The following is a 13,028-nucleotide window of genomic DNA, read 5'->3' as shown; positions in this document are numbered from 1 at the left end:
CGTCCTGGAGGAAAATTCCTTCTTGACCCCAAATATGGTGATCAGTTAAACCCTGAGCATGTGGGCAAAACTCACCAGCCAGCAGCCAGGAAAGAATTCTCTGTAGTAACTCAGATCCCAACCCATCTAACATCCCTATCACAGGTCATTGGGTATATTTACTACTAATAGTCAAAGATCAATTAATTGCCAAAGTTAGGCTATCCCATCATCCCATCCCCTCCATAATCTTATCAAGCTTAGTCTTGAAGCCAGATATGTTTTGCCCCCACTGCTCCCCTTGGGAGGCTGTTCCAGAACTTCACTCCTCTAATGGTTAGAAACCTTCATCCAATTTCAAGTCTAAACTTCCTGGTGGCCAGTTTATATCCATTTGTTCTTGTGTCCAATCATATCCCCCCTCAGCCTTCTTTTGGTTAGGCTAAACAAGCCGAGCTCTTTGAGTCTCCTTTCATAAGACAGGTTTTCCATTCCTGGGAACATCCTAGTAGCCCGTCTCTGCACCTGTTCCAGTTTGAATTCATCCTTCTTAAGCATGGGAGACCAGAACTGCACACAGTATTGCAGATGAGATCTCACCAGTGCCTTGTATAACGGTACTAACACCTCCTTATCTTTGCTGGAAATACCTCGCCTGATGCATCCCATGACTGCATTAGCTTTTTTCACGGCCATATCACATTGGTGGCTCATAGTCATCCTGTGATCAGCCAATACTCCGAGGTCCTTCTCCTCTGTTACCGCCAACTGATGCCTCCCCAGCTTGTGACAATAGTTCTTGTTATTAATCCCTAAATGCATGGCCTTGGTGTTGCTGGGTGATGTCTGGGGTCACTGTCTGGGTCAGAGGAGCAGGGTGGGGATGCTCGGTGGCAGTGCAGGGAGCACCCCGGGGAGGGCTGGGGGCTAACGAATGCCCTGGTACTCAGGGGCCCGGCGGCCCAGGAGGAGATGGACTGGGAAAGCTGGAGGGCAGGTTGGCTGGACAAGCCAAACAGACCCCAGTGTCTTTAGGAGCTGCCCCCCGAGACAGCTGGGCCTGTGACTGCCGGAGAACAGAACTGGGCCGGTCTGCGGGAGAGACAGGGCTGCCGAGCGCAGACTCATTTTGGGTTTGGTCACTGGGGCTGGACGAATGCTCCCTGCTGCCAGCGATGTCAGGGGAGGGAGGCAGCGTGGCCTAGTGGATAGCACACTGGCCTGGGACATGGAAGGCTGGGTTCTGTTCCTGGCTTCGCTACAGAAGGGCCACCCTGGCATTTGATGCACCATCTCTAGCCCCCGGCCTCAGCTGATAGGCAGGATGCCCCAGGCCTGCTGGGTGACTCCGCATAAGACACTTTGTTTTTTTGGTTTGTCTGCACCAGGGGTTCTCCAGTGTCATTGCTCCGCGCCCCCCTTCTGACAACAAAAATGACTACATGGCCCCAGGAGGGGTGACTGAAGCCTGAGCCGTTCTGCTGCCCCAGGCCAGGGGGCGAGAGCCAAACCTCAGGGCTCTGGCCCTGGGGACGGGGGACTGGAACCTGAGTCCTGCTGCCCAGGGCTGAAATCCTCAGGCTCTGGCCCCAGGCAGTGGGGCTCAGTCTTTGGCTTCAGCCCTGGGCCCCAGCAAGTGTAACACCAGCCCTGGTGACCCCATTAAAATGGGGTTGCAACCTAAGTTCCCTCTAAGCTGCATGGCCGCACAGTTACCTATTAATCCCCACGCAGGGGCTCAGGGCTGCAGCAGGGTAAGATGCTTCTGCCCCGGATTTGAGGTGGGTGGCAGCCTCCCCCCTCCCAGACCTTTGGACCCAGGGCCTGGGCTCGCTGTTGATAAACTGTTGTTGCTCAGCCCCTGCCTGTGCACCTGACTCACCATTACCCCAAGGCCTGGGCTGACTGTGTTTCTGCCCCCACAAAGGCTGCGGAGGAAGACTCCTGCGGCTGGACTAATTCCCAGAGACGAGCCCCGGCTAACCTCATTACACCCTCACACCCCAAGCCTCTGCCCCAGCCCTGAGCCCCCTCCAACACCCCAAATCCCTCATCCCTGTCCCCACAGCCAGAGTCCTCACCCACCCCAACCCTGAGCCCCCTCTCACACTCCGAACCTCGCCGCCCCACCCCCACCACATGAATTTTGGTATGTGTCACACATCACCTCCATATTGGTGCATATACCAAAATTCATTCCGCCCATGGATGTAACACATTAGAGGGACCACTGGTCGTGACCTGCTTTGGGGTCCTGACCCACAGTTAGAAACCGCTGGTCTAGGCTACAGTTAGACACATGGGTTAGCCGGCTCTGGCACATGGGGCTCGGGCTAAGGGGCTCTTTAATTGCCAGGTGAACATTCTGGCTCAGGGTGGAGCCTGAGCTCTAAGACCTTTCCCCCTCGTGGGGGTCCCAGAGCCCCAGTCACTGCACTGCAGTTAAACAGCCCCTTCATCTGAGGCCACATCAGCTGGCTCGGGCAGCTGCAGGTGTGTAACTGCAGAATAGTCACCCCATTGTGCCTCAGTTTCCCCAGCTGAGAAACAGGGATAATGAGACTCTGTGAAGTGCTTTTGAGCTCTACTGCTGGAAAGCTCTAGATCAGAGCGAGGGATTGTCACTGTCGCATGGACAGTAAAAATTTCTGCTGAACTGTGCAAATGCTGTGTGTGTTTATTGTTGATGGGCCACAGAGCAGCCAGACCCTGGCTTGGGATTCAGGGCACCTGGGTTTATTCCTGTCTCTGACCTACTCTGTGACTTTCCACAAATCACTTACACTCTCTGTGCTTCAGTTTCCTCTCCCAGCCTTTGTCTGTCTTGTCTATTTAGACTTGAACTGCTTGGGGCAGGGACTGTCTCTCGCTGTGTGTCTGTGCAGCGCCCGGCACAACGGGGCCCTGATCTCAGCTGGGGCAGGGACTGTCTCTCCCTGTGTGTCTGTGCAGCACCCGGCACAACGGGGCCTGATCTCAGCTGGGGCAGGGACTGTCTCTCCCTGTGTGTCTGTGCAGCGCCCGGCACAACGGGGCCCTGATCTCAGCTGGGGCAGGGACTGTCTCTCCCTGTGTGTCTGTGCAGCGCCTGGCAAAACGGGGCCCTGATCTCAGCTGGGGCAGGGCCTGTCTCTCCCTGTAGGTCTGGGCAGCGTGTGGTACAACAGGGCCCCGATCTCAGCTGAAGCCTCTAACTGCTGACATGATACTGTCATAAATATAGAGAAAAGGGCAGCATAAAATCCCTCCTTGGCAGCTGTACTGAATCGCTTTATCTGTAATCACCTGGTTGGCACCTGACCAGAAGGACCAATGAGGAAAGAAGATACTTTCAAATGGGGGCAGGGTGGGAGGATTTGTTTGTGGCTCTCTTTGTTGTTCCTTCCCCAAACAGAGGGGGAGACCAAGCAGGTACAAAATTTTCTGAAAATATACCTGGAATGACCTATCTAAAATTACAGAAATTGTAAGTAGGCAAGGAAATGCGTTAGGTAAGTTATCTTTTGTTTTACTTTGTGAATTTTCCTATGCTACAAAGGTAGTTTTATTCCTGTTTTTGTAACTGTGAAGCTGAGTCCAGAGAGGAATCCTCTGTTTTAAATCGTATTACCCTGTAAAGTTACCTTCCAGCCTGATTTTGCAGGTGTGATTCTTTTACATGTTTCTTTATAAGAAAGTTCTTCTTTTAAGAACCTGACTGATGTTAGTGTCCTAAAGATAAAGGGGCTGGTCTTTACTCACATTGCTAAGGCAATTGGTCGGTATATTATTCGCAAGGCTCCCCAGGAAAAGGGGTGGAAGGGACTTGGGGGGGGGGGGGGATATTTTTTGTGGAGAGGGGGGACAGGGATTCCAAGTGACCCTTCCCTGAATTTTGTGTAAATCACTTGGTGGTGGCAGCAATATGGCCAAGGACAAGGAAAGGATTTTGTGCCTTGGGGAAGTTTAACATAAACTGGTAGAATATAAACTTAGGGGGTCTTTCATGTGGGTCCCCACATCTATATCCCAGAGTTCAGAGTGGGGGTGGGGGGGAACTATGACTGATACAAATCTTTTTATCTTCCTGATGCTTAGCACTGGGGTTAAGGTGCATGTGTGTCACTGTTCGCAGTTTGTCTGATCAGGAATTGTGCCTGGGGGTTGCGCCTGGCCAGAGAGAGAACAGCCCGGCTCTTTGATCTCTCGCACCCACACTCTAGTGGGCTCCTGAGAGACCCCTTCCTTCCCCAGGGCAGAGACACCAGTGCAGAGCCTGGCCCTTTACAGGCAGAGCTCAGAGAAAAGCCCAGTGAGGGCAGTGCCCTTCCACTAGAGGGCATCACCCCCTCCCCCCACAGGCAGAGTTTCCCCTCATTCTGGGGGAGCCCCTCCCTGGCAGGCAGAGGGGAAACGGAGGATGACAAGAAAAGAGACACGCTCACATTGTCCTCAGCTCATTAGTCCTTGTTGGGGAGGGGAGCTCACAGCCCTGGTGGGAGGATGCAGCTGCTGCCTCAGGCCTGGTCTACACTAAAAAGGGAGTTCGAATTAGGGTATGCAAATTGAGCTACGTGAATAGCGTAGCTGAATTCGAAGTACCCTAGTTCGACCTACTCACCTGTCCAGACGCGGCGGGGTCGAACTCCGTGGCTCCCCCGTCGACTCCACCACCGCCGTTTGCAGTGGTGGAGTACCGGAGTCGACCGCAGCGCTTCCGGAGTTCGAACATCTAGATCAGACGCAATAGTTCGAACTCCGAGAAGTCGAACTCACCGCGTCGACCGGGAAGGTAAGTGTAAACCTACCCTCAGTTTCCCTGCTCGGTTGGGAGGAGCCAGTCACACGAGGACTTAACTGTTATATCCTTGGTGGGGGTTTAGGAAGAAATCACTTGAGGCCAGAGAGCAGACAGCTAGCAAAACTGCCATTTTATTTACAGACACAGAGCTCACCCAACCGGCTGAAACCGGCTGGGCTATCCCCTAATAATCTAACTCAGTTGCCATAGGAACAAAAACCATGACAACCAAATACACAACATTAAGTTTACAAAATAAAAAAGTTTCCCTTCTGGGAGCTGGTGTATTATTATACAAATAATTATGTACACACGTATATACACACACACGTCTGTCCTAGCACGTCCCAGCAATCCCCTCCTGGCCGCGGCGTCTCTTCACGCTCCCCCAGTGCTCAGCAGGGCCTGCACAACAGCCCTTCTCGCTGCACAGCAGAGTTCATGCGTCCTTGGCCCATGGCTGCAGGGGTCACGCCGGCCCCTTCGCCCCATGGCTGCAGGGTTCACGCCGGCCCCTTCGCCCCATGGCTGCAGGGGTCACACCGGCCCCTTCGCCCCATGGCTGCAGGGGTCACGCCGGCCCCTTCGCCCCATGGCTGCAGGGTTCACGCCGGCCCCTTCGCCCCATGGCTGCAGGGGTCACACTGGCCCCTTCGCCCCATGGCTGCAGGGGTCACAGCACCTCCCGCTGGCCCCAGCCGGTACATTGGCTCTAGTCACAGCCCGGGCCAGGCTCCTGCCCTGGGCCCCTGACAGGAGGGACACAGCAGCTTGGCTGCTCCCCTGCTGATTTCCAAGTCAGAAGGTTCCTGTCTCTGTGCCAGAGAGTGAGCTGGGGGCTGCCGGCCAATCCGCACCCTCACCCCAGTCCCCAATGGGCCAATGGGGGCCAGAGGCTCCAAGGGGAGGAGCTACCTGATGTCCTTCAGCGAGCGTCTCTCTTCCTTGCTGCTGGGCTGTCCCCCTTCGCCAGCCCCGTCCAGTTCCCCACGCGCTGAGGCAGCTGGGCCCAGCCCCACTGACAGGACAAGGCCCGAGTCATCCAGGGTCAGTCACTTTGCTCTGCCTGCTGGATTCTCTGCTGCTTTGCTGCAGATCCAGTGTCCCTCCTTGGAGCAGCCTGAACTGGCAATTTCACCATTGTCCGCAAAAGCACACAGGCCTCCTCCCGCTATTGGAAACCTGCAACAGCAACAAATAATAAAAACCCGACACAACTGTTACAGCAGCTGTGACGTTGCACTTCATATGTTCTATGGAAATATGCTCATGAGTGTGAATATGGTGTAACTGGAATATGCTTTATGCAAAAGCTCTCTTGTAAGGTATCAAAACAAAGGTTATAACCTCCTGAATAGATTCCTCCTATTTGTAGGCACGTATCATCCCTGTGTCTGAAGCTAGAAATATGAAGTATAACTCTGAGGTCCTACTATAATTATGCGAAGTGTGGGCCATTAATGGTGGTTTAGAATCTTGATGGCTCCCCTTGCCCAGGACAATTGATGGTAAATGGTTTATTTACCTGCAAACCTTCCCCTGTAGGTGTGGGCCAACCCAGGAAGAATGGAGACTAGGGGCCTAACTGTGACGTGACCATGTCACATGATAATTAATCCTGGTACTTTTCCATTGATGAGGTAGGGATGGGGACAAGCACAGACAAAAGATTCCCACCTTGTGCCAAAGCTATAGAAGGGGGTGGAGCAGGACAAAGGGGGCTGCCAGTCATGAGAGAACCCCTGGTTACCACATGAGATGTCTGCTGGAACTAGCCAGGACTGTACCGGGGAGAGGATGGGGCCCAGACTAGGAAAGACTCCAGTCTGTGAAGTAAGCTTATTGGAATATCTTTGAGGGTGAGATATTACCTGTAACTAGATCCGCAGTGTATTAAGTTAGCCTTGTGTGTTTTGTTTTATTTTGCTTGGTAACTTACTTTGTTCTCGCTGTTATTACTTGAAACCACTTAAATCCTACTTTCTATACTTAATAAAATCACTTGTTTATTAATAAACCCAGAGTATGTATTAATACCTGGGGGAGCAAACAGCTGTCCCTCTCTCTATCAGTGTTATAGAGGGCAAACAATTTATGAATCTGTATAAGCTTTATAAAGAGTAAAATGGATTTATTTGGGGTTTGGATCCCACTAGGAGCTGGGTGTCTGGGGGCTGGAGACAGGTAACCTGCTGAGTTGTTTTCAGTTAAAGTGTGAAGCTTTGGGGGCATGGACCAGACCTGGGTCTGGGTTGCAGCAGGCTGGCATGTCTGGCTCAACAAGGCAGGGGTCTGGAGTCCCAATCTGGTAGGGAAAATGGGCTCAGAGGTAATTTCAGCACATCAGGTGACAGTCCCAAGGGGATCTCAGTGACTGAACCCATCTCAGCTTCAACTAGCAGTGAAAATCCAGCCTCGTGCAATTCACCCCAGGTCACATGGCAAATCTATGGGAGTGCCAGGCACTGAACCCTGATTTCCCAAGTCACAGCCCCAGGCCTGAACCACGAGGCCAGTGATCTGTTTTAAATGCGAGCTGAACAGAGTTAATAGAACTGACATGGACCCACCAGTTGTTGAATTCGGTGCCATTGGTCCACATCCAGGGTTGGTCTGGTTCCCTCCGGAGGCCGATCCAGTGGTCAAAACGTCCTTTATAGCGCATCAGGAAATCCTTTGTTAAAAAAAGTAACAGCAAATACACGTTACACATCTCCGTGTCTGGGATCTCTACAACCTACACTGGGTTCTCTGGGCTGCTACACAGGGCACTGGGCAGGGGGTCCAGGCTGGGAATTCTACACCAAGAAATAACAATTCAGACTCAAAGGCAGCACCCATCCACCCCATGAGCTATGGGTTGGTCAGTCCATGCAGGGACATCGTGCTAAAACTAGTCTAGTGTATTTCATGGAACTGGTTGAAGATTTTCCATCCAAATATTTCTGAGACAGAAAACGTGTTTCCTATAAAGTTGAATTTTTCCTACTTTTAATTTTGATTTCCCTGAAAAGTTTCTATTTTCCATTGAGCAATGACTTTTTCAGGTCAATTCAACATTAATCTGTATCCAGCTGGGTTACCAAGGTGCTTCATGGGAGTTATAGTTTGGGCCTCATACCTCCATTCTGGGTTGGGTTCCCCCAGACTACATCTCCTATAATGAACCCTGGTTCCCCTATTGGCTGCACCACTGCTGGGCATCATGGGAGATGTAGTCCAACCTGGGTTCTCAGTACACAAAAGGGGGCAGAAGGCCCCCAAACTACAACTCCCATGAGGAGCCACAGGTGCTGTTCAATGTTGGACCAAGCTGAAACAAAACGTTCTGATTCGGTTTGACAAACCAAACTGCTTTGCTATGTGAATGAGGAAAGAAATTAGCTTGATCAAATGTGGCAATCAGACATTTTCACACATTTCTGGAACTGGATGCAAAGTAAAAAGTTTGTGTATTTCAACTTCTTGTCCCGACTCATGACAGAGACAAATGTGAAAATATCAGAATTTCCCATCTCAATTCTGATTTAGCAGGTACCTGGCTCAGCTTCTCAGCTGCATTCCAGACCTTTACCACTCCTGCATTCTTACCAAATCCCGTGATTTTACTGAGAGTCTCATGCTGTTTGGTGCTTTTCTTAACACCCCAGCTCCTGGAGTCTGGTGATTACAAGAAACTCTTGTCTTTCTTAAGTTTCTAGCCCCCATGATTGCAGAGAAAAACTTGTAAATGTGATCCCCTAAAAGCTACGACACCAGAAAATAAATTAAAAGCTGTGACAGCTGTTATTTTAAAGTCAATCTCATGGTTTTGGGGGTTCCAATCCATGATTTTTGAGCACTTGGGTTGGCAATGCTGCTTCTGTCCCACTAAAGGGCTGGAAAATAACTGGATTCCCCTGCTGGGGATTTCCCTGGAGCAGAGGGTCGGCACATTAGCCCCACACTGCTCCGGCTCAACCCCCAGTGAACGGGGAGGACGGCGAGTGGGTGGAGCTCTCTGTACTCTGGCTATTCTGGGATGTGAGAAGTTGCCCTAAATTCAAGCAGCATCTGGGGCCATAACAACCCCAGGGCAAACCCAGCATAAAGCCGCCTTTGCCACCCCCACCCCGTGCAGCCCAGAATCTGGGTCTCACCGTTTCCTGCTGGGTGTCAATCGCCACCAGGGAGGCACCGAGGGCAGAGCAGTTGTTCTGGCTGTGGGTCCAGTTCCCTTCAGCCTGTGAGAAATAGTAACACTTCCCCAGGTATCTGATCCAGCTGTCTGGGCAGGCAGCACCAGCTGGACACAGCTCAGGTTTCTTTGCTGGAGATGAGAAAGTAACAGGGTGAGAGATCTGTCCGTCACCCTCTGTAGCCACGGCAACAAGACCCAGTGACACCACGCCACGGAACCCCGCACCCCCTCCACACCATGGGAAGCTGCGCTTGTGCCTGGGCACGTTCCCCTTCACAACAGAGAGAGGCCAGCGCCACCCCCCAGCTCCCCACAACGACACCAGCTGTGAATTCGGGGTCTCGCTTCCAGCCCTGGGCTCCTTTGCTGGGGTCCCCATTTTGGACCCTGCAGGCACAGACTGGGACGCTGTGGAATATGTGGAACACTTAGTGATGTTATTGATACCAATATTATCAAATGGCAACCGAGCTGGCCAGACAGGCCGTGTGAGGGAGCTGCGAAAGTGTTATGATTTGCCAAGCACGATAACCTTGTTTATATGTTTGTATCACTTCTGTGCTATGAGTTATAGATGTGTGGGGTATAGCTGTGCTGTGTGTCTGGGTGACACCCCCAGACAGGTTGGCATCGGCACTGCCCAGCCTGCTCAGTGGCCCATCCAGGGTCATCAGCTGCACAATGAACCCGTGGAAAGGAGACAGGGGCTACACCTTGAGTCAGCAAGACGTGTAGGGACAGGCCGGTGGACAGAGAACTCTACAGCTCTTCCATGCCATGTGCTGTGAGCTTGTGTTTGGGACACAGGAAGTACTAGACACATGGCAAAAGACTATAAAAAGCAGCTGCATCATCTCCATTTTGTCTTCAGTCCTGCTTTTTACCTCTGCAGGAACTTTTCTGCAAACTGAAGCTCTGAGCAAAGGACTGAGTGACCCATCCAAGCTGGGGATGTTCCAGGGGGACTTTCAAGCCAGCAAACACCAATGCAGCTAAGAATCTGATCTATGGACTCTGAAGTCTCTGTATGTATCTGACTGCTTGGCCATTTAACAACTCTCTCTTCTTCTCTCTTTTATAATGAACCTTTAGTTTTAGGGGCTAAAGCACTGGCTGGCAGCGTGGTATTTTGGGTAAGATCCAACCTAATACTGGCCTGGTGATGTGACTGGCCCTTTGGGGTCAGAAGAACATTTTGTAGAGTGAGCAGAGCTTTTAAATAACTTCTCACTGTACTGGCCCCACTGGATCCATTCACCGAGGAGGAGCAGGGGGCTTTCAGGCAGGCTTGGAGCCTCATTCCTGTGAAGCCGGCCAGCTCGGCAAGAGACTGGACTTTGGGTGGGTGGCTTTATTAGACAGGGAAGCTGAGTGTAGACCCAGTGCTCAGAAGTGCTGTGCGTGATACAGCAATATAAAGTAAAACTATTGAACAAGGACACATGGCATCTCTGGGGGCAGAGGAGCTGGGATTTCTGTGAGGACCCAGTGTCAGGGCTGGATGTCACAGGGGAGCGCTGCAAAGGGACGCAGGGACTGGGCTGCAGCTATTGTTACCTGCAGGGCAAAGCCAGGGCTGGCCTAGCCGGGAGAGGGCTTGTGAGGCTGAAAGGCTGGTGGGTTTAGGGAGCTGACAGCCAGCCAGGCGCAGGTACGGCTCCCTCCCGCTGCAGGAAGGGGGGTGAGACGGTGACTCACAGCCCTGGGTAACCAGGTGTGTTTGGGCAACACAGCAGAGTTACCCAACAGCCAGTGGGACATTGGAGGAGGGGGAGACCCCACAGAAACGCCACGGGCTCAGCAACGTCTGATGTGACTGTTGAAGCAGGGGTGGGCTGTGGTGTGGGGGGGGGGGGGGGTTGTGATCGTTCCAGCACAGAGTGTAAGGTGCAGAGACAGGGTCAGTGCGGGCTCCACACTCACCTGACCATGCGATGGTGACGATGATGAAGATGATGACAGTGATGATCAGTACGAGATTGAGACTCACACTCTGAACTGCCCAGTGACGGGCCCATGGTTTCAACCGAGACAGCAAACCTGTAATAGAAACAGCCAGGAATGCTCACGCTGCTGCTACGGCAGGGGGTGCAGGGCCCTACACTGATTAACGGCATCAGCTGGAGATCGTTTGAAAACAGGGGCTATTCTGCAAATAGAGAGACTCATTTAGAATGAGGACGGAAGTGCTTTTAACTTTTTTGGGGGGGAGCAGAAAAAACAGGGGGTTTCAATTGAAGGTTTTCAGAGATTTCCCCGGCCCCTTGAAAATGTTTCCAGTGAAAGTATTTAGTTAAAACGGGAGAGATTGGAGGGAGGAGACCCCAACATAATAAATCAAAACTTGGTTCTTCTCTTATTTTCTAACACAAAAATCCCTTCCCCCCCCAAAGTGTGTCCATCTGGAATGCAGACTGGCAGTGTTTCCATTTGAAACCCTGAAAACTTCACAACAACAAAAATTGTGGAAAATTTTTTTTGTTCAAAAAAGCGTTTCCCACCCAGAAGGCGCTGATGGAAAGTGGAGCAGCCTGTCTAGCGCTGATGGAGGAAGTGGGGTGAATACGCAGGGACTGAGCTGGGACCTCTGGATCGAAAGACACAGACTGCTCCTGCCTGGGCTAAAGGCCACAGTACACCTCTACCTCGATATAACGCAGGCTGATATAACACGAATTTGGATATAACGCGGTAAAGCCGTGCTGGGGGGGGTGCGCACTCCGGTGGATCAAAGCAAGTTCAATATAACGCGGTTTCACCTATAACATGGTAAGATTTTGGGGGTCCCGAGGACAGCGTCATATCGAGGTAGAGGTGTATATTGAAGGCTGTAGCTGACCTGTGTCTTTTACACGGACCGGCCACTAGAGGGAGCTAAAGGTCCTTGCTGAGTTAATGCGGGTTGGACAGGAGAAGGGTAAGAAAGACCCCACAGAGGCAGCTGTACCTGTAGGGCAGATTGTGCAGCTCTCTCCGTCCTGTGGGGGGATGGGCACATGAATTGTTCTGTTTTGTGTCATTGGGGTTTTCTGGGAACTCAGGCCTGGCTCTGGCTCCTCAGCAGGAGACGACTCGTCCCGCATCTTTTCTCTCTCTGAAAGACTCACGGACTCCGAACCGGGAGACTCGTTCATCTGAACCACCTTTCTGCAGCCACTGGTCACTGAGGCCTGTTCACGGTGGGGCTGGCAGAGCCTTTTGTAAGGACAGTTTCAAAGCAGCTCACTGGATTACAGCTCAGGCGCGGTTTGGCTACGTGGGGTGATCAGGAAAAAACCCCTTTCAAATATAATTGGATGGTGAGTTTTACCCAAAGACCCTGACCAGCCAGACTGTGTCTGGGGTGTGTTCGAATGAACTGTTTCAAAGCTTCCCTTGACACTGCTTTAATCCCCAGGGTCAACCGGGCCTTAGCAGGTGCTGCCCAAATCGACTCCAGGTCGCTGAATCATCCTTGTTCTGTTTCTTTTCACTCCTGTCCCGTCCCGTGGGGTCTGGGTTCGAGGCTTTGCCTGTGGAGAGAATTGTTGGGTTACTCTGGCTGGCTCCTGTTGGTGTTTATCTGCCCAGCCACAGGGTCGGTTAGAGCCGACAGTGCTAGGTCGGCCCTGGTTTCTCTACAGCAATTGTCATCTGAAGGATCCCAAAGCACTTGACAAACCCATGGAGGCAGGCGCTGGACTAGGGTCACTTCCATGCAGAGAGAGTGGGGCCAGATCCCCAGCTGCTGGTGTGAATTGGGGCAGCTCCACTGAAATCACAGACCCCAGATCCCCAGCTGGTGTGAATCCACTGTAGCTCCGCTGGAGTCAATGAGGCCAGATCCCCAGCTCTGATTGGTTATGTCTGTTTATACAGTTGCTCCAGACACACCTCAATTGACAGGAATGAATTTGCTTCCCCTTATGCAGGTAGTTCACAAGAAGTCGTTATGGCTCAATTTGAGAGCCTGGAACTTTGCATGGGGGGTTCAGTTCCCTCCCTCTGCCCTTGTGGGAGCTCCATGAAGTCCCTGCACCCCTGGCAGGACAGAACCTGGGAGAGCAGCAGACACAGATCCCAGCTGCGCCCTGTGACAGCAGCAGAGCT

At 52.1% G+C, this 13,028-nt stretch overlaps 1 pseudogene; it reads right to left on the bottom strand.

The window, feature by feature from the left end:
- Positions 1–5,326: 5,326 nt before the first annotated feature.
- LOC120392364 lies at positions 5,327–12,073 on the bottom strand (annotated as a pseudogene).
- Between the last annotated feature and the right edge of the window lie 955 nt (positions 12,074–13,028).

Source organism: Mauremys reevesii, unplaced genomic scaffold, assembly GCF_016161935.1.
Source record: "Mauremys reevesii isolate NIE-2019 unplaced genomic scaffold, ASM1616193v1 Contig1, whole genome shotgun sequence".
Taxonomy (NCBI): domain Eukaryota; kingdom Metazoa; phylum Chordata; order Testudines; family Geoemydidae; genus Mauremys; species Mauremys reevesii.
Note: the sequence above shows the minus strand (reverse complement) of the source record. Positions and strands in the feature narration are given on the sequence as shown.